This window comes from Molossus molossus, unplaced genomic scaffold (genome assembly GCF_014108415.1).
Source record: "Molossus molossus isolate mMolMol1 unplaced genomic scaffold, mMolMol1.p scaffold_m16_p_2, whole genome shotgun sequence".
Lineage (NCBI taxonomy): Eukaryota > Metazoa > Chordata > Mammalia > Chiroptera > Molossidae > Molossus > Molossus molossus.
In genome coordinates this window covers 18,610,866-18,632,126 of record NW_023425355.1, presented here as the reverse complement: position 1 = coordinate 18,632,126, position 21,261 = coordinate 18,610,866, and the positions used below count along the sequence as shown (strand labels likewise).

Genomic DNA, 21,261 nt, shown 5'->3' with positions numbered 1-21,261 from the left:
GGTCAAACACTTTGAGTTGGATTTCAAGAAACCACAAATCTAAATTCAACAAGTAGATAACACGTGACAGGGGTCCATCATTATATGGCTAGATCCTCTAATTCACTGTAATAGCTACAAATGAAGAAATGGTTAATGATTTTTCACACAATTTCAGATTTTAGAAAAGGGGAAGCAAGGCATATAAAGTGTGTTTTCAATATGATTTTATGGATCTCGGGTTAAAAAACAAAATGTCCACATATTTTTGGAAATAGGGTATGTTGGCAAGGTACTTCAAGGCTTTAGAATACAAGAAGCTTTTAAATTTTTGAAAAGCCAGCTTACACTGCTGCATTCTTAATTCTAATGAAATCATTTGCTAAATTATTTAAAGTATATATATGTGGAAAATATGGCAAATTCCCACCTATTTATATTATATTTGAGATTTATATTGGTGATGATAAAATTATAATTTAAATGAAAATGTGATTCGAATGATAGTGACATAAACGTCCTCTTTAGGGGATAAAATTGTTTACATTGTACATGGCCTTAAATTCTGGTTTTTAATATGAGAAATGATTTCATGATCATGACAGTCCCAGAATTCTAGAGACTTTGTTTCTTTCTAGAGCAATACTGTTTAATAGAACTTCCTGTGATAAAAAATATTCTACATCTGCATGGTCCAATATGGTAGACAATGTGAATATTCACCACTTAAAATATGGCTAGTGAAATTGAAAAAACAAATTATTAATTTTATTTCATTTTAATTTTGATAGCCATAGGTAGCCAGTAACTACCATATTGGACAGCACAGTTCAGAGGTGCTTCATATTCTGTATTCACTTAAGGAAAATGTGCTTCATCAGGATACTCCATTCCCTTCCATCCATCCATCCATGCAGTTGATTAATTTTTAAGCACCTGTAGTGTGTAAAGTACTATGTTAGGTTTATATAATAGAGTATCTTTACATTGTGTTAAGTTTATAGAGTGGAGGAAATAAGACAAGACTTGTACAAGATAAATGATACACTGAATAGGTTGACAAAAAAAAAAAAAGAGAGAAAAAGAGTTAATGCTATGGGAATATCAAAGAATGAAATTGTAGAGAACGGTATTAGGAACAGCATCGTGGAAGAAGCAGTTCTTTCAATGATTTTGTTGAGTGGTACAAGATATAGGAAGAAGGATTGTAAAGTAAAAAGATTGCAAGACAGAAAAGTCTGAACTTTAGTTTGGAAAGTGAGGATAAAGAAGAAGGGATACGTCAAAGCTTTTATAGTCTGAGTGATTGAAAAAGTTAGTGCCAAGAACAAATAACGCAAAGTCAGGGAATGAATGTGTTTTGTAAGAAAACTTTGAGGATAAATAAAATTATTAAATATATATATATTTAATTGTTGACACTATTGCAGATGTCCTGTATGCCCCCCCCCTTTACCTGTCTTCACCCAGCCCCACCCCCTCCTTCTGGCCATCACCACATGATTGTCTGTGACAATGTATTTTAATCTAAGAGTTTATGAAAGTTGTTTGATTATAAAAAGTTAATTAAATTGAGTTAAACTAGTAGTCATCAAACTAACTTTATATGTTAATTGTAATGGTATTAATGATAAATAAGATTAAGGTGGAGGTCAGATATACTTAAAGAGATCTCTAATGAAGTGTGATCATCAATCATCTACCTGAATTTCCACCTTGGCGTCTATATTTAAAGACTAAAGATTAAGATAGCTACATTAAGGGTAGTTAAATGCAAGTGTATGTCAATTTTCCCTTAATCCCTGTATGGAATAATTATTGGGCAGTGACATATAACCTAAGAAATATCGAAAAATGTTCATGCCCTAACAGAGTACCTTCAATTCCTCAGGTAGTTTTGCATTCTGTGTTCATCTAAAAGCAAAGATCAAACCACTAAGTGGAACCAGACATCCTTATAATGTGATCTAGGTAGATAATCAAATGCCATAATATAAAACCTTAGTGATGGGTTTACTGATGTTCAGATCCACTACATTTCTTCTGAATCTAAAAGTTAAATAAAAAAATAACATTGATCTACATAGATCACTGTTATTTTATTTTACCTCTCTGAATGAATGTTCATTATTTTGACCAGAGAATACATTTTGCTTCCTTTAAAAATAAAAAATAGCAGATTTCCATAGTTTGAATGACTATGATTTTAAATAAAGAATCAGGTATTTAATATCAACAACTAGTTGAATGTGCAGTCAAGTGCAGAACATAGTTAAGGTTATATATCTGTTTTTAATAAACCCCAAGCCAGTAATAGGCTAAAGTTATTGTCATAGGTGAATTTCCACCTCTGGGTCCATAAATTGAACATATACAGGTGTTATTTCTTTTTAGGCAATTAAGATTTTCAAGAATTAGATTAAAATGAGTGCTTATTTTTTCCATTAAATGAGAAATTTGAAAGTTGAAAAATTGTGCCGCTTTATATTTAATACTTGATAAACCAGCGGGTATACTTTATGTCCTACAGGCTATGTCTATGTAGGTAATTTTCTTCTTAATAAAATGATATATGAGGATCAAGAGGTTGTGAATATGCAGTTTGCTGACACATGGATGGATTCTTACTTCCTGGAATTTCTACCCCTTAATCCAAAACTATCTCTATTAGCTTCTCCAGTAAAATGTTATTTTGGTGGGTTAATTAAAATACTAGCTTTCTGACTCTCCACCCCCCCCCCACATACACACACACACCATTTTTATTATTAATTAATAGCATAAATCACAAATTTCTGAGAACTAAATCATAATTTTCTCCTCACATTACTCTTGGCTCTTGGTAATGCAACATGTCAATGTGCATAATTCATTCCAAACAAAACAATGACAATAAAATTGTCAACGAGAATGATTTTCATCAGTAATTGACACATTCGGGATATGTGTATTTTAAAGGTAGTTGTTCTGACATTCAAGAGGCCATGCTTTATACAATGAAAGTCAAAATACAGCTTACTATAGTTGACCTCTTCTCAAAGAATAGCTTCCTCCTTGATAAATTCTGTTACAATAAAGCCAGGGTGTCCAATATTTAATGCTTTGAGTTCTTTTATTTTAATCCTGCTGGCTGGATGACTTACCAGTAAATTTGCATAGCTGCAAAGTGACACAAAAGTTACTTTAAAGCCTAAGCACATTTACTGTAGAAAAATTGGATATTGAGTACAATACCAAATTTCAGGTGCAGTATTGCTATGATGAGCTACCTGCCAAGTATTGATTCCAGCAATACAAACCTTAGTGTGTGCTGTACAGAGAAGCAAAAGGTTATGTGAGTTTTCAGGTGTAAGAAAAAAATAGAGACTGCAGGTATATTACAGGATGTTCGAAAAGTTAATACTTTCATAAGTTACTTTCTTCTGCTTCACCGACATATTTTTACTACTACTGATAATGAAATTCCCTGATTTTTGTCCATGAGACTTGAAGAACTTGCTACAGATTACTTAGAATAAAACAAATGTCATATTTAAAAGAAGTGTTATTATAGGGGTAAGAAAGTTATTCTAATATTTTTAAGATTAAGAGAGAGTCAAGCAAACGACCACATGGCTAAAAGAGGTTAAAAGTTCTGACTTAAAATTTTGCTAATATAGAAAGAAAGAGTGATGGAGCAAAAAGAAAAAAAAGAGAGAGAACTCATGGACATGGACAACAGTGTGGTGATTCCAGGAAGGGAAGGGGGTGAGGGGAGGTGGAATAGGGCACAGAGAGGATAAATGATGATGGGAAAAATAAAATTTAATTTATAAAAGGAAAGACAAAAATCAGAGAAAGATGACTGGGGAAAGAAGAAACTAACACATCAGCTACAGGAAACAACAGTCTCCAGTAGAAAACCATCTTCATTGGTCGATTCAAGCTTATGAGATAATTCATCAGGTCCAGTCTGCCTTTGGTATTGATTCTCCCTGTTCACCTTTATATCCATAAGGGTTATACAGAAGTTTCTGTTAAAAGTGAAACTATTTGAACTATGTTGAAATAGGAATATATATCTCATTGCTTCTCTCTGATCCTTAGATGCATAGATCTGTAAGACCACATCCTTGGTGTTTTTGATAGTAGAAAGCCTTCATCTCTTTTTAGATTTCACAGACACTATGAGTAAAATGTTTACTCTCTGCTCTTCTGTGCATGTTCAGATGTCACTTCATGGATACAGCTGGTTAAGGGAAAACAACAAGGAATATAGACACTAGCTCCTATCAACAGCAGGGGAGTTTCTATTTTGTTGTTGTATTTTTCTTGCACTCAATAACTGTGGTTAAGTACCAAATTCCACATTGCCTATTATCTTTCCACCAGTTTAAGCCTAAGCCTAAATTCAAAATTAACTTGCATACAGGCATTACGTCCTTCGGTGCTATTAACATTCCCTTCACCTGGGTGCCTTATTAGATGAGCAGTAAGAAATTCCCACAGGTGAGACAACTGAAATTTACACGCCTTGTGACTTATCTTGAGAAACGTTTCTGTTGTCGTTTCAGATTTCTGTGGGCCACAATTTTTTAAACAGGTGTATTGTGAAGATTATGACAAACCTCCACTTAAAGAATTTGAGATATCTAAGAGAATTGTCACAACCATGAAAGGTGAGAAACATCAAATGCCCATTTTATCCTTTTAAAACAAAACAACCTTTTCTAGTGGAAATCAAGCCTTTTAAGTGGCTGTGCTTAGCAAACAAAAGACATTCCTCCACTTGCATTCTTATTTTTCCAGTAAGTTTTATTTGGGAGATACTTCAAGCAAGAGGAAACACATGTCATCACAAAGGCAATCCACTTGAATCGTGTTTGAATAGCAACCTTACTTCTCCTCCCTCACTTGTACAGTTGTGCTTATCTCTCCACTTTATAGTCCCTTAAATTATTCACATAAAATATACTAAATTGTTCAAGAAAAAAATCCTAGGTATTCACTGATTCAATGTCAATTTCTTATCACCAAACTTTGTTTTCCTTTTATTCCAATTTCTTATCACCAAACATTGAGCATTCTGTTTATTTTGCCCTATATCTATTAATCATGATCACTTATTTTAGTGTAAAACTTTTCTAAAATATAGTACCTGTCACCAATGAACATTATTGTGAATATAATGTTTCTATCCCAATATTAAAGTGTTTTGATGTTTGAAATTTCTTTTGGAGATAAGTTACTACAAATGTTGATTTAAGAAATAAACACTGTCTGGCTGGTGTGGCTCAGTGCTCAAGCGTCGACCCATGCATCAATTCCCTCCAGGTCAGGACAAATGCCCAGGTTGTGGGCCATCCCCAGTGGGGGCATGCAGGAGGCGGCCAATCAATGTTCTCTCTCATCAATGTTTTTATTCTCTCTCTCCTCACTTCCTCTCTCTCTAAAATCAATAAAGGAAAAAATAAATAAAAATAAACACATATAACTTATGTATGCATGTATGAAATATACAATGTCTAGATAAAAACTGTCCGGGGTCTAGTTTAAAGAATGCCAAAAGACTGTATGATGAAACTACATTTTGGAGAGAAGCAGAATTTGGGGCCTCAAAATTCATCTTCTGTATATTTCTTTTTTTATTATTTTTTAAAATTTAATTTTATTTATTTTATTAAATTTTTTTCCTTTATTGATTTTTAGAGAGCGGGGAAGGGAGAGGGAGAGAGAGATAGAAACATCGATGTGAGAGAATATCAATTGGCCACCTCTTGCATGCCCCCCACTGGGGATCGGGCCCACAACCTGGGCATGTGCCCTGAGTGGGAATTGAACCTGCGACCTCTTGGTACATAGGTCGACACTCAGACACTGAGCCACATTGGCCAGGCTTCTTCTGTGTATTTCTTTATCTGAGGAGAAGGTAGGACTAAAATTCTGCAAAACAACTGCTACATTTAAATATATTGTTAAAACCATTTAAAAAATAAATCAAGTGAGTAAAAATCAAATTAATAAAAAAATGTAAATCTGATTATTATATTTTATGTTAACAAAAATAATCTTAAAATAAAGTTTGGTCTATTCATCATTTTTAATATATCACAAAGGGAAACTACAACTTCTAGGAGTAATGGCAGTTAAGTGATTTTATCAGTCATTTTCTCACTTCAGTTTCCATAAATGAAAATTGAGTATTATTCTTAACCATTTTTCTATTTTATATCTGCTTGTTTCCAAAGCTTTCTGACTTTATCATGTTAAAATAGAAAAAAAAAACCTTATTCTTGGGTCCGTTCCTAGGACTGAATAAAGTTCATCAACAAAATTGGCCTTTTTAAGTAGGATCAAGTAATATATGTTTAAACAAATGTCTTTTAACATGATAAACTATGCCTATGTGTACTATTATGTGAATCTTTTAAAAACTTGCATAATTACCTGGGTTATTTCCATATCTGGTGGCTCAAATCTAAAATATTTGAAAATATTCAATTTTATAATAAATAATATCTTCTTTGACCACACAAAATGATCAGTTTAGAAGTAAAATATCACTTAGAGCATAAAAAAAAAAAAGGCAGCCCACAACAACATACATGTCGGCTGAACAGTCATTGGAGAATGAACTAACATATTTATTTTGAAATAGAATTTTCTCAAATAAGCCAATAAATGCATTATTAAAGACTTAGAAACAAGTTAAAATAAATTTAAAGTGTTATCTAATAAATAGATAATATTTTATTTCATTATTTTTTAATCCTCATCCCAGGATATTTTTCCATTAATTTTCAGATAGAGTGGGAGGGAGGGAAGGAAGGAGAGAGAGAGGGAGAGAAACATCAATGTGAGAGAGATACACTGATTAGTTGCCTCCCACACAACCCCAACCAGGGACGGGGCTCGAACCCTTGAACCACAACCAAGGTACATGCCCTTGACTCAAATCCACGACTCTTTGGTCCACGGGCCAATGATCCAACCACTTAGCCAAACCGGCCAGGGCAATAAATAATATTTTAAAGTATTTAATATTTTCTTACATCTTCACTGGTTAATTATAAATGAGCAGAACCACTTAGAGAAAGCTATTTCATGATTTGTGTGTGGTATTCTTGTTGATAATATTCTGAATCACCATAAAAATCCAAATTAACAATGGCAACTTTAATTATATACTATCGTTTAAAACAATTTTCATACATTTTTTAAAGGAATTGGGGTTAATTTTTTTTTTTTATCCTCACCGGAGGACATTTTTGCATTTATTTTCAGACAGAGCAGGAAGGAGAGAGGGAGGAAGAGAGAGAGAAACATCGATGTGAGTGAGACACATCGACTGGCTGCCACTCATATGACCCCATGGGGCCGGGGACCAACTGCAACCGAGGTACATGCCCTTAGTGGGAACCAAACTGGGAGTCTCTGGTCCACGGGCCGATGCTCTAACTGCTGAGCCAAACTGGCCAGGGCAAATTGGGGTTAATTTTACTAAGGTGAAGACTTGCATTTGGTAAAAGGGAAGATCATATCATATTAACATTGCTTAAGTTGTCAAGAACAATATTCTTTATTTATACTGACTGCTATGGCCAGCACTGCCACCAATCCAAGAAGGGTAAAATTTCCACCATTTAGCAAAGAGTAGGCTTTATCAGTAATCACACTATCAATAAGTGATTGAAAATAATCTAGGAAATTGGATAGTTCTCACTCAGGCTATTTGAATTCCTGCTTCCAAGATTATATACACACTGGTAAATTCCTGCAAGTCATAATCTTATTAAAATAAACTATAAAGGAAATAAAGATCCATGCTTCTGTGAATTAATATGGTGACAAATATCTTGATACACTCAGTAATTAGCTTCATCTTAATACAACTTCTAAAGTTTATAATCAGTTATTAAAATAATAGTAGTTACCATTTTATTGAGTTCTTACTGAATACCAAGCACTGTGCTCAGTACATTTAATAACTACCCTATGTACTGTTATTGTCACTTTTATTTATATATGAGAGCATAAGTCTCTAAGAGTTTAAGAAAATTGCCCAAGGTGTCAGAGCAATTAAGGTATTCAGTTACAATTTGAAAGCAGATTTATCTGACTCCAAAGTTAAAGCTCTTAACTACTACACAGACTTTATATAAGACAAAATATGTTCGTGTTCATTTATATTAAAACAAACTCAACCTAGCAATGTCTTGGAATTTGAATCTAAATCAAGTTTATTAAGGGGATCACTCAGTAAAGATCTGATCTCTATGACAATGTGACTAGGAAAAATTGGAAAGGCATTTGATGGCAAATGATTTTGTTAATTTAAGTTTTCCTTGGAATACAATTTTTTCAATTTTCTGATAATGGGTAAATAATTATATGCAGGTCTTATTCTATGTGTTTTTATAATCCATATCAAAGTACAAACACTATAAATCTTCTATAGAAAGAATCAAATACAATATTTTGATCCAAATGCCTATCTCCTTATTAGAAAAATGTCCGCTCATTCAATAAGTAATTGAATTGGAAAATAGATTTGCTTGATGCTACATCTCATTGAAATTGATGTTGCATAATTGGGTAATTTGTACTAAGGACACTTAATGGAACTATGTTTCATTTTCGGGAACTCGTGTGAAAATTAGGTCAAAGTCCCAACTTTACAAATCTCACATTCTCCAGAAATATGCATTATTCATAAAGCTTCTCCAACACTAATTTTTACTTAAGTCTTATGTAATGATCTTAACAAATCTGCATATGTGAGGACTATATTCAGGAACTGTCTCCACGGATAACATTGTAACTTGGGAGTTAGTAACAGTCAAGTTATGATTTCTGCCTTTCAGTACATCTCCTGGACTGTGGCTTTTGAATATTAGATTTAACCATATAAAATTGCTGATATTATACCAATTTTGACCTGAAAAAATAGCAATTCTATATGGTTCTACTTTATATATTCAGCCTAGGTATCTCAGTCAGACTTTCCACTGCTATTCAATTCTCTATATAAGTCACTTATATACATACAGAAAATTAATTCTAAACATTTGGAGAATATATAAATTGGGTGGACAGAAAAACTTACTTAGAAAATCACCAAAATAGGTGGGCCTCTTAATAATGTAAGTTGCATCTGGAGTGAGCAGAAGATTGCCTAAGTTAAGAAAAATTAGTTACCTGAGACTTGATAAAAAGACAGATAATATAAAAGGTGGGGCAGTGAGAAGCAGAAAATAAAGGGGCTCAAAAAAAGATGAGTTTTAGTCAACATAATTAATTGAATCTAAACTATGTACAGTATACCCTACTAACACAGGTAACTGTAAAGAAAAAACAACTAAGGTAACACAAAGATAAGCTGGAAGAAAAGTAAAAAAGAAAATTGCCTCTATGTAATTTGTAGATTTCCTCTGCAATGGAACACAGACTGTCAATAAAAGCTTGGATAGACAGGTTACTCCATCTCTCCTAATGCACATATGCAGGGATAACATTTGCACGTGAATGATTGTTCTTACATCATATACAAAGCAAAAAAGGACAGGAAGAGATCTACCCCACTTGAAGAAAGACCAGTGTTGTGAATTCCCTCAGTTAAGTCTTTTCCCTAGTCACCACTTGTTCGCGAAAGCACATTGTTAACGTGATCAGTAGATTTTAAAAATCACTCAGGATTTTATTCTCTCATATAAAAAGTTCTTTAACATATCTTGACAACCCAGATTCTTGCCTCTATCTCTTAAGCATCTTTCACTTATATTGCTGACAAAGGCTGTTATGTAGGTAAAACCTGGAGGACTCATAACAAGTGTAATTTTTTAAAAATATGTTTTCATTGATTTTAGAAAAACAGAAAGGGTGAGGGAGAAACATAGATGTGAGAAAGAAACATGGATTGGCTGCCTCCTGCACGCCCCCTGCTGGGGATCGAGCCTGAAACCTGGGCATGTGACCTGACCAGGAACCGAACCTTTGCCTCTCAGTCCATGGGATGATGCTCAATCCACTGAGCCACACCAGCTGAGCTAAAATGTCATTTTTAAAAAAGTGTGGGAGGCTGATATTTATTAATATGTTTTTATTGAGTTTTAGAGAGAGAAAAAGGGAGAGATAGAAACATCGATGGATGTGAGAGACAAACATCCATCTGCTACCTCCTGCACGCCCCGTACTGGGGATCAAACCCACAACCCCGGGCATGTGCCCTGACCAAGAATCGAACCAGGATTTCTCAGTTCATGGGAAGATGCTCAATCCACTGAGCCACACCAGCCAGGCTTGGGAGTCTGATATTTAAAGAGTCTATGATGACCTAAATAGACACCTTACCAAACAGGACCTACAAATGGCCAAGAGACATATGAAAAAATGCTTAACGTCATTAATCATCAAAGAAATGCAAATTAAACAGCTCTGAGGTATTACTTCACACCTGCCAGAATGGCCGCCATCAACAAATCATCAAACAACAAGTGTTGGCGAGGGTGTGGAGAAAAGGGGACTCTAAAACACTGCTGGTGGGAATGCAGACTGGTGCAGCCACTATGGAAAACACTATGGTGTTACCTCAAAAAGTTAAAAATTGATCTGTCATTTGACCCAGTGATCCCACTGCTAGGAATATACCCTAAGAAGCCTGAAACACAAATCAGAAAGAATATATGTACCCCATGTTCATAGCAGCACTATTTACAATAACTAAGATCTGGAAACAGCCCAAGTATCCATCAGTAGATAAGTGGATAAAAAAGCTGTGGTTCATGTACACAATGGGGTGCTATGCAGCTGTAAGAAAGAAAGATCTCTTATCCTTTGAGACGACATGGAAGAACCTAGGAAGTATTATCCTAAGTGAAACAAGGCAAACAGAGAAAGACAAATATCACATGATCTCACTTATTTGTGGAATATAATGAACTAAAAAAACTGATGAACAAAATTGACCCAGAGATATAGAGTTAGGGTACAGATTGACAAACCTCAGAAGAGGGGGTGTTGTAGGGGGAAGAGATAAACCACAGAACTTACATGCATGTATGCATGACCAATGGATATAGATAACAAAGCTGGGGATAGGGCGGGGGGATGGGGAGGAGGGTGTGAATGGGGGAAAAAGGAGAAACATCTGTAACAAAAACAAATTAATAAATAATTTATAATTAATTATAAAATTAATAAATATTTTATAATAAATAATTATAAAAATAAAAAATAAAAGAATCTGGAAACACACACACACAAAAAGAGTCTATGATGAATCTACACAATGAAAATCATTTTGAAAAACAAATAATTGATGTTAAATGTTTTAATATGTTAACATCACATACAATTTTAGCTTTAAGTTATGTCAAAATATTTCTTGTTGTAAAATATATAATTTTATATAAATTTACCTTTTAGATAAGTTTTACAACCATGCTGGGCTATTTCCTTCCTTTTGAAAATAATTAAACGTAAAACTACCATTTCTATACAAATGATTTCAATCAGTTTATGTTAAAATAATGTGTATTATTAGGTACAATATGCAGCCCATATCTTACCTTTTGTTAATAACTTGAAAATGAAGAAACTCATATTGCAATCCAGAGCCTCTTTTATATTGACTAACAGTATAAAATAAATGTTTCTCTTGAAAAATCTAAGTTTTATTTGTTTTAAATTCTTCTGAGTTAAATATATCACTGCCTTATTTATGAAAATCACTTTACTTGAAGCCCAGATGGGGTAATGAACTTTTTGAAAAACAGCATTTCTATGTTTTTTTTTTTTAATGAATAAATTTTTAATTTAAACTAGATATTCCTAAAAATTGAATTAAATGATTAACTGAATACTTTTATGATAGGTTAGTTTGTTTTTAGTGTTGCCTTTTTCCAAGAGTCAGTAACAGCAGCAGAAAGAGTCTTAGTTTTCAGAAAAAAGTTATTGGTGACTCATATACTTGATAAAAAACAAATGGGTATGCCCTAGCTGGTTTGGCTCAATGGTTAGAGCGTCAGCCTGTGGACAAGAGAGTCCTGGGTTCAGTTCCCACTAAGGGCAGCTATGTTGGTTGCAGTTCATCCCCAGCCCCAACAGGGCCGTGTGGGTGGCGACCAGTCGATGTGTCTCTCTCACATCGATGTTTATCTCTCTCTCTTCCTCCCTCTCTTCCTCCTGCTCCATCTAAAAATAAATGCAAAAATGTCCTCGGGTGAGGATAACAAACAAACAAAGAAATAAAAACAAAAACAAATGGGTACATAAACATAGTATTACACATAAAAATCATTTTTATTACAGAAAAATTATCTATTTATTCTCACCTCTCTTCAAAATGCTAGTCAAAAAGAAGAACATGTTTATATGTTTATTTTATTTATCAGGCAACATTTAGATATATAAATCAAAGCCTTATTCTCTTGAGCATATACTATTTTATTCTGCATCTACAAGACAAGTGAGAGTAAACAAATATGTATGGAACAAATATTTGCCTTAGCAGCCCAGGAACATATACTTATTTGTAATTTTTCTTTGGTTTTAGAAAAACAGATAATTTTATAACAACATAATAAAAGAGATTTTCAGACATTATTGTTTTGGGCATAGATAGATGCACTTGTGTAGAAGAACAGACATAGTAAACAGTGACATGAAAGTAAACTATTTAATCTTTCAACAAGTCACTTTATGAACAAAGAGAGGTGAAAATTCAGTGAAAAAAAAGAAAGAAAAAAATACAGTCAGCCCAGCCGATGTGGCTCAGTGGTTGAGCACTGACCCATGCACCAAGAGGTTACTGGTTCTATTCATGGTCAGGGTACATGCCCAAGTTGTGGGCCCGATTCCCAATGAGGGGCATGCAGGAGGCGGCCAATCAATGTTCTTGCTCATCAATGTTTCTATCTCTCTCTCCCTCTCCCTTTCTCTCTCTAAAATCAATAAAGAAAAGAAATTTAAAATAGAGTCAAAGGAAAGAATAAGGTGATGGAAAGTGGAAGGTTATGAAAACTATTCGGCAAAAACCCTGATAAGGTATCAGATCACTCTCCCTACTTTTTGAACTTGGCAACTTTCTCTGACCTGGATGGAATACGGTGATCCTTGTTACTAATGAGTCAATAAAAAGTATATTTTATTTCCCATAAAAAAATATTTGGAATTGCTTATGTAGATGAAAACTTTAAAAATCTAGTTTGTTTTTCCATGACTACTATATATAATAATTATAAATTTGTATTTAAGATCATGTGTCGAATCATTACATTGCCATCTGTCAAAACAATAATATATGAATGTATGTATCCAGATATGCCTCTATGTAAATACTGTATAATATATGAATATATGCATATATCATAATTCTATAATTCCAAATTATGTTTAGAAAAATATATGACTTAGTTATGTATCAACATATCAGTTTTCATAATGTTATGCATAACATTTAATTTTGAAAATTTATTTATGAGCATGTCAGTATTTAGTATTTGTGATCATTTCTAAATATAAATGCACTTAAATATAAATATAGGTGTATACATGTAAAATATTTAAAGCCTCACATCTTTCAGTTCAGTTCTTCTGAGTAAGATAATTTTTTAATGTCTTATGCCTTACTTTCAATCTCTCAGAAAAAAATGTTCAGTGACCATTATTTTTATTTCACAACCAAGAAACTGTTTGGGTAGTTATGCAGGAATTCAGAGTAAATCAAGGGAATGGCCAGAAATCTTTCTTCTTGTGTGAATCTTTAAAAAACCTTATTAGGTTCAATTACATCGTTTACTACACTATATCAAAAAGATTAAGTGGCTCCTCATTACAAATAGTCCTGCAGTGAATATTTCACATTTACTCTTGTAAGCTGAGCACAATGCCCCAATAGAAATGGAGTCAGGCCCTGGCCGGTTTGGTTCAGCGGTTAGAGCGATGGCCTGTGGTCCAGAGAGAGCTGGGTTCGGTTCTCGCTAAGGGCACGTACCTCAGTTGCAGTTTGTCCCCGGCCTTGGTTGGGTCGTGTGGGTGGCAACCACTCGATGTGTCCCTTTCACTTCGATGTTTCTCTCTCTCTCTCTCTCTTCTTCTCTATCTGAACAAAAAAATGGAAAAATGTCCTCGGGTGTGAATAAAAAAAAAAAAAGAAAGAAATGGAGTCAGTAACTGAACAGAAGAACATTTGTTTATAGTTTTTTATTTAATTGAAAAGGATAATAGACATTTTAGTTGTAGATACGCCTTTTTAAAATCAGTCTGAAAATACAATAATTTGTGCCATAGAGGTCAGGGACGTAGTTTAAATCTCTGTTCCACTCTGTGGAGTAGTTGTCTAAAATTACTATTTAAATGTTTTGTTTGTTTGTTTATTGATTTTAGAGACAGAAGAAGGAAGAGGGAGAGAGAGAGAGAAACATTGATGAGAGAGAACATGGATTGGCTACCTCCTGCATGCCCCCCACTGGGGATCGGGCCCACAACCTGGGCATGTGCCCTGACCGAGAATCAAATCAGTGACCTCTTGGTGCATGGGTTGACTCTCAACCATTGAGCCACACCAGTTGGGCTAAAATTACTATTTTAAATTCCCATGATTGCAAGTTTTGTTAAAAAAAAAAATAGTTCAGGAAAATATTACAAAATGTGGAGTAAGCCAGGAATAAGCTAATCAAAGTCTCTGGAGAAGGTTAGGCATTGATTAAGTATTAATTAATGAAACATGTAAAGAAAAATATAGTAAGTTGGGCTTAACTATTTATTTTATTCAATGTTTTGAATATATACATAAATATGATTTCCTATGTAATTTCAGATATTAAATCAATTAAAGAAGAAATATGCCATGTCTGAGTACAACATATACCAATAAGAACTAAATTAGAAGATCCAGAAATAGAAAACAGTGACATTAAAGTAAAATCTTTAATCTTTCAACAAGTCACTTTCTGAAGTGACAATCCACTTTTATCTGGTGGTAACATATCCTGATATCAGGAAGACAATCTAAAATCTACAAAATAGGTTCTTTACTATGAATACCAGAATCTCAAGTAACAAAGTGGAATATTAGTAAGAGAAATACAATTTTTAGGAATTATTAAAGATTAACTTCTATTTTTCTATATCTAATTTGAAGACCGTTCTGTATCATCAATTTTGAAAGGTGTGTGTGTACTTGTACTTTTCAGAAGTGGTTCTATTTTTTCAAGATTTAAAAATATCACTATAATTAAACAATACATGATGTTTGTCTACTAAAATGAGAGTCTACTTAGGTAATATTCCACTATGCTAAGCTTTCCTTTTTGTATGAGTCAAGCAGAAGCATCCGTGTTCATCTGGTTTATTTTCGTACTACATGTACTTCATTGTTGCATTATAATCACTTATCTTTTAATTAATTAATTATTTATTTTTTTTATCCTCACCCGAGGACATTTTTCGATATTTTGTTCAGATAGAGTGGGAGGGAGGGAGAGAGAGAGAAACATCTACATGAAAGGGACACATCAAGTAGCTGCCACCCGCACAACCCAACAAGAGCCGGGGACAAACTGCAACCGAGATACGTGCCCTTAGTGGGAACCGAACCCGGGTCTCTCTGGACCGAAGACCGACGCTCTAACTGCTGAGCCAAACTGGCCAGGGCTATAATCACTTATTTAAAAATAAATCCAAATGAAGATAATTTATCTTTTGACTAATCTTTGATCAATATTCTTGAGTCACAGTCTTCCTTCCTGGCTGATAAGCCGTAAAGATATGGTTAAAGAAAAAGAAATCGCTGTTCTTTATTTGTCTGAAGTAGAACTATACACGGAGTTATTTAGACAATAATTCTAATGTCCAAGTTCTTGGATTATCTGCGTGCTATTTCCTTGTTTGGCAAGCTCTTGGCTCTTTGAAGTTGGTCCGTAGCTTCCAAAGTTATGTTAACAGCAACAGACTGATTAATATTGAAAAAAAGACTCATGTACACGTAAAAATAAAACTAGCAGTTCATTTGAGAAAAAGTCAGTTAAAGATCATTGATTGGTTCAAGGAGGTGTGATACTATGCAGTTGGGGACTGTAAATAAATTCAAGTCTCCCTTTGTGGGCCCAGTGAATGTGAGTGATTTAGCTGTTGAATGCAGTGAGGCGTTAGATCCTGCTAGTTTTATCCCAGCATTATGTATCAGGATTCTGAACAGACTAGAACTGAAAGCCATTATTTGAACTTTGGATTGTCCAGGCAAATCCATTAAAAAAAAAATCAAAATTGCTATATGCCTTTAGTCAAACCTGTCAAATTTATATATAAATGATATACAAATGCAACATTTTTAATGCAAAAGATAATGTCATCTATAATTTTAATTTGTTTACACTGACTATATAATCTGCAACAAAAATGCAGTTACCAAAGGAAAAAACTTAAGTTTTAAATCAGACCTATAAATTGTATGTGTCCACATTTTCCAGGCTGTAACTGAATTGTTAATGACAGTGGATTTTATAGATTGAATTTTTCTCCTAGCATTAAGGTGTCCAGAAGAAAAAAAATACCTTAATATTCAGTCTAACAGATGTAGATTTTTGTTTCCTCTAGGCATGGTGTTCACCTGCTCTAATAAAGTTAATAAAGCTGAGAAAGATATAAAACATTTGTCTAAAGATATCTAAAAATAAAATATCAATGTACATAGTCATTATTAATACAGCTAAATGATGTTTCAGAAATATAGACAAAAGTAAACTTCTATTTATCACTTTGGCTGAAAGCCTGGGCTGTGAAGTAAAAATATATATGTATCTGCATTTGGTTCCTGACATGGCTATTTAATATCTGTGTAACTTCGGGCAAGTTTCAATTTCCATATTTATAATGTGGAGATAATTAGAATACCTCCTACCTCACATGGCTACAGTTGTAGATGTCTAAGGTAAAGATTACTAGGGAACAAAGGAGTCTTTTGATTAATTCACACCAACTAAAATTATATATATTTGTAGTGCTATATATATGTGTGTGTGTGTGTGTGTGTGTAGTGATGTATCAAGTGTGCAAAAAATAATTACTGTGGGTAAATGTGCATTTATATTTTAACCATAATCTTCAATTAAATCATTTAATCTAGATTTTTCATTTACTGTGAACATGTTAAGTCTTGAGAACCAGCTAATCAAGTAAGCCTTTTCTAGAAGAACTAAGGAAAGGTTATTAACAATTTTTGTTCCCTTTTACTTAGTCTTTTAACAGTTTGCAACTTGACTAGTTTGTCTTTAACAGCTTCTGAAAAGAGACTCTTCTGTGCTTACTTTTTTTACCACATAGCTAATATTTCAAAATGTATCTGTACAGTAGCTTCAAAACACTCATGCTATTTAAAAAGTCTATCCTTAGAAATCTTTGAGATCAATTTAAGCTGAAGACATTCAAATTATTTCTTTAAAAAATTTAAGCTATGTAGAAGGAATATATGGCTTTGGTAAAAAAGAAATATATATAGATAAATAACTATGGGAGATAAAATGTTGTCTGTTCATAATGGAAACTCTTTAGGTGTTGAAATAAAAGATATCATCTCAGTTATGTAAAATAAATTTTCATTCAAACGAATACAACTAGAGCAAAATACAACTGAGGTTTCTGGCTTTTAGATGATTTCCTTGCATTGAACCACACTTGTTAATTTATATTTTGAAGAACAACATGACCTTTGAAGGTGTTTGCTAAGCAAAAGTGTGCAACTCTGTTCCATTAATCTATTAAAAGCCTAATGTGTTAGACATTTTTAGCAGGGGAGAAAACACCTTTAAAATAAACAGGGGGAATATCTAATTTTCTGTAAATAAGGAAAATATAAGTTTCATAAATTAGATAATTCATAGTTTTTATGGAACATTAAAATTTTACAGTAATGTATCTTTGGATATTAGGTAACAGAGACATGCTATTAAAGTGAAGGTGTCTATAAAACTGGTTTTATAATAGCTCTTCAAATCAAAATTCTTGGATTCAAAACAAATCTATGTTGCAATACAGCAGAGCAATATAGCAAAATTTCAGTAAAGCTTAAATTGCAGTAAACACATTTTATATAGAAGCTATATCTAATGTTTGAGATGGTAAGTCATTTAAAATATGTAATATTGCCTTATAAAATTTTGGTTTTATTCAGAAAAATTTTCAAACACTTCATAAATCTTACAGAGTCACCATTTTTGCTACTGAACACACTTTTGTTTGATATTTACTACCCAAATCTATAACCCACATTAGTTTTAGCACTTTGGAACATTTCAGGCCAAATGACCATTATACACCTAATGTTTTTTAAAAATCCTTACCCAAGGATCTTTCTCCATCTATCTTGAGATAGAGTGGGAAGAAGGGAGGGAGAGAGAGAGAGAGAAACATCATGTGATAGAGACACATCAATCGGTTGCCTCCAGCATGACCCCAAAGAGGGCTGGGGACCAAACCGCAACTGAGGTACGTGTCCTTGACTGGACTCAAACCTGTGACTCTTTGGTTTGTGGGGCCGATGCTTTAACCATTGAGAAAAACTGGCCAGAGCTATATATCTAATTTTGTAGTACTAATTTTGAGCCCTTTCACTGTTGAAAATTTTTATAGTGTGATATAGTGTAAAGCACACTGGCCAGAGACCTAAATGGTATTCCAGACTGTCACTAACTAGTTCTTTGTGACCTTGGGCAGGTCACTTTTAAAAGAATGGATCTTTATGGAAAACAACAAATCTTAGGTCAGTATAACTGATCACAGTTCACACTTAAACAGTATTTGTGTTTTTATTAAGTTACTTCAGAAAAAGTGTGTGTACTGCAGAAAGACAAAATTTCCCAAATGATGCAGGGAAAAAAAACTGAGTATACCAGAGATACAAGGGTATTCCACAAGGTCTATGAACATGCATTTCAGTGAAATATCCTCACTCTATTTGGAGGGAATAATAATGAGAACAGAAGGAAAATATTAACCGTGTACAAATTAAGTATTTTCATCGAAACATTGCTAGTCATGAGTGATCTCAGCATAGTTCCAGTTCAGTCAAATCTGAGCATCTCATCACAATTTGCCATTTTTCTGCAGAGAAATGTGAACCCAAAACTAGATTCCATATCTAAAAGGCACCTCTTTTCTCTCTCTTCCTTTATTGACAATAATTCAAATCACTGCATAATTCTCAGGATAAGTTATTTACACCAGTGCCCCCCTCTATATAGCATAGTGAAAAGCTCATGTAACTTGCAGCTACTCCTAACTAACCTGATGACCTTAGGCAAGGCATTTAGCTAATTCTGGCATAGTTTGAATCTTCATTTGGAAAAAAAAAAAAAAATGAAAAAAAGCCCAGCCCGTGTGTTTCAGTGGTTGAGTGTCGACCCATGCATCAAAAGGTCGCCAGTTCGATTCCTGGTCAGGGCACATTTCCAGGTTGTGGGCTGGATCCCTAGAGGAGGGCATGCGGGAGGCGGCCAATTAGTGTTCTCTCTCATCGATGCTTCTGTCTATCTCTCCCTTTCTCCCGTTCTCTCTCTAAAATCAATAAAGAAAAAGAAGAAGAAAACAGAGAAGGGGGTTAAAAATAACTGCTCCACCTAATTCACAGGGTTGTTTGGAATGTTTGGCATATCATAATTTTTTTAAACAAATATCAAATTCATGTAGAAGAACTGCAATTCTAAGGAAACACCACAATAACAAGAGTGTTTGCGTTTTATATTAAGCAGCACTCTGGCAGAATACGTGTCATCGTTTATATTTTTAAGTCTACTAATTTTCTCAGGAGATTCATTAAAGAAACTAAACAGGGCTCGCTTCTCTGACAACAAAAGATATTTTTGTGATACCTTCTAATAATCTAGTTCTTCCAAGGGAAAACAAAGTGTGATCTCCCAGTGGGTAAGACTAGTTAAGCCATGTGGTTAACTACTATTACAAAAATTTATCTTACGTAAATGCTTGAATGTAATTCAGACAAAATGAGAAACCTGAGACTTCCCAAAGTTCTGGTTTGCAAGCATTGCCAGGACTTAGCCAGAGCAATCCACCTTAGTTTAGTACTTAACATTCTATATCTAAGCCACCCCATAACTAATACATTTTCCTTTTTTCTCCCAAATACTGTCCTCTCCAGACCTATTCTCTCCAGCATTTTTTAAAAAAAATCTTCACAAATTTAAAAAAATCTTCGCAGAGAAAGAAAACTCCTATAAACTTCGCTCTGGTTTCTTTCTCTTTTTAAAAACAAAAAAATATGTTTTTCTTTATTGATTTTATTTTTTTTTCTTTTATTTATTTATTTATTTATTTATTTGTTTATTTATTTATTTATTTATTTATTTATTTATTTATTTATTTTTTTGTGGTACGTGCCCCTAGCGGGAACCGAACCTGGTACTCTCTGGTCCACAGGCCTACGCTCAACCGCTCAACCGCTGAGCCAAACTGGCCAGGGCTTCTTTATTGATTTTAGAGAGAGAGGGAGGGAGATGGAGAGAGAGATAGAAGCATTGATGACAGAGAGCATCAACTGGCCACCTCCTGCATGCCCCCCACTAGGTATCAGGCCCACAACCTAGGCATGTGCCCTGACTAGGAATCGAACCGGCGACCTCTTGGTGCATGGGTCAACGCTCAACCACTTAGCCACACCACCTGGGCTTAGTTCTGGTTTCTAAGCCTATTTTAAATTAGAACAAAATCATGATGTTTTTTTCCTAAAATGGCTTATCAATTTATCCATTCTGGTACTCCTCTCTCATTTAGCTTGATCACACCCTTATTTCTTAGTCCATGATAACTATTGTATCACTGTATGTTTATGTTAACAAGTGTTTCAAATGACAAAGACCAGAGATATTATCCTAATTGTGCCTAATAAGAGCCAATGAGTGCTCACCAAAATTTTCTATTACAAATTCAAAACTCTTAAAAGATTAAATATCATAAATACATTGCTAAATGTTTCCTTAGTAGTACCAGAAACTATAATTGTAGTACGCACATTGACTGATGGAACGGATATTTTTCAGGGGATCAGAAGAAAAAGGATCTAGTGCTGCCTGGCACTGAATAGGTTTATGATCTTCAAAAAGAAAAAAAAGCAACAACAACTTTTCTTTCTGTTTCCTTATGTCAAAATGGTGTAGCACCTGTTCACAGCACTGTTGTTGGATTCAGATGAGATCAAGTCTGTAATACCCTAAAATGTAATGAAAACAATTTAAAAAATGTTAACGTAGTCATTCACACAGTTAAAACCTAGTATATGCTCACCATCACTAA

The 21,261-nt window shown here is 33.9% G+C and overlaps 1 protein-coding gene across 2 annotated transcripts in view; it reads right to left on the bottom strand.

The window, feature by feature from the left end:
* PCDH11X (protocadherin 11 X-linked) overlaps window positions 1-21,261 on the bottom strand; it is a 770,886-nt gene that overhangs the window by 735,827 nt on the left and 13,798 nt on the right. For both annotated transcript variants that reach the window (XM_036270521.1, XM_036270518.1), the window contains exons 2-4: window positions 19,229-19,234; window positions 10,202-10,209; window positions 7,125-7,132 (exon numbers count right to left, since the gene is read on the bottom strand). The gene's annotated coding sequence lies outside the window, so the exon portion shown is untranslated. The remainder of the gene's footprint in view (window positions 1-7,124; window positions 7,133-10,201; window positions 10,210-19,228; window positions 19,235-21,261) is intronic.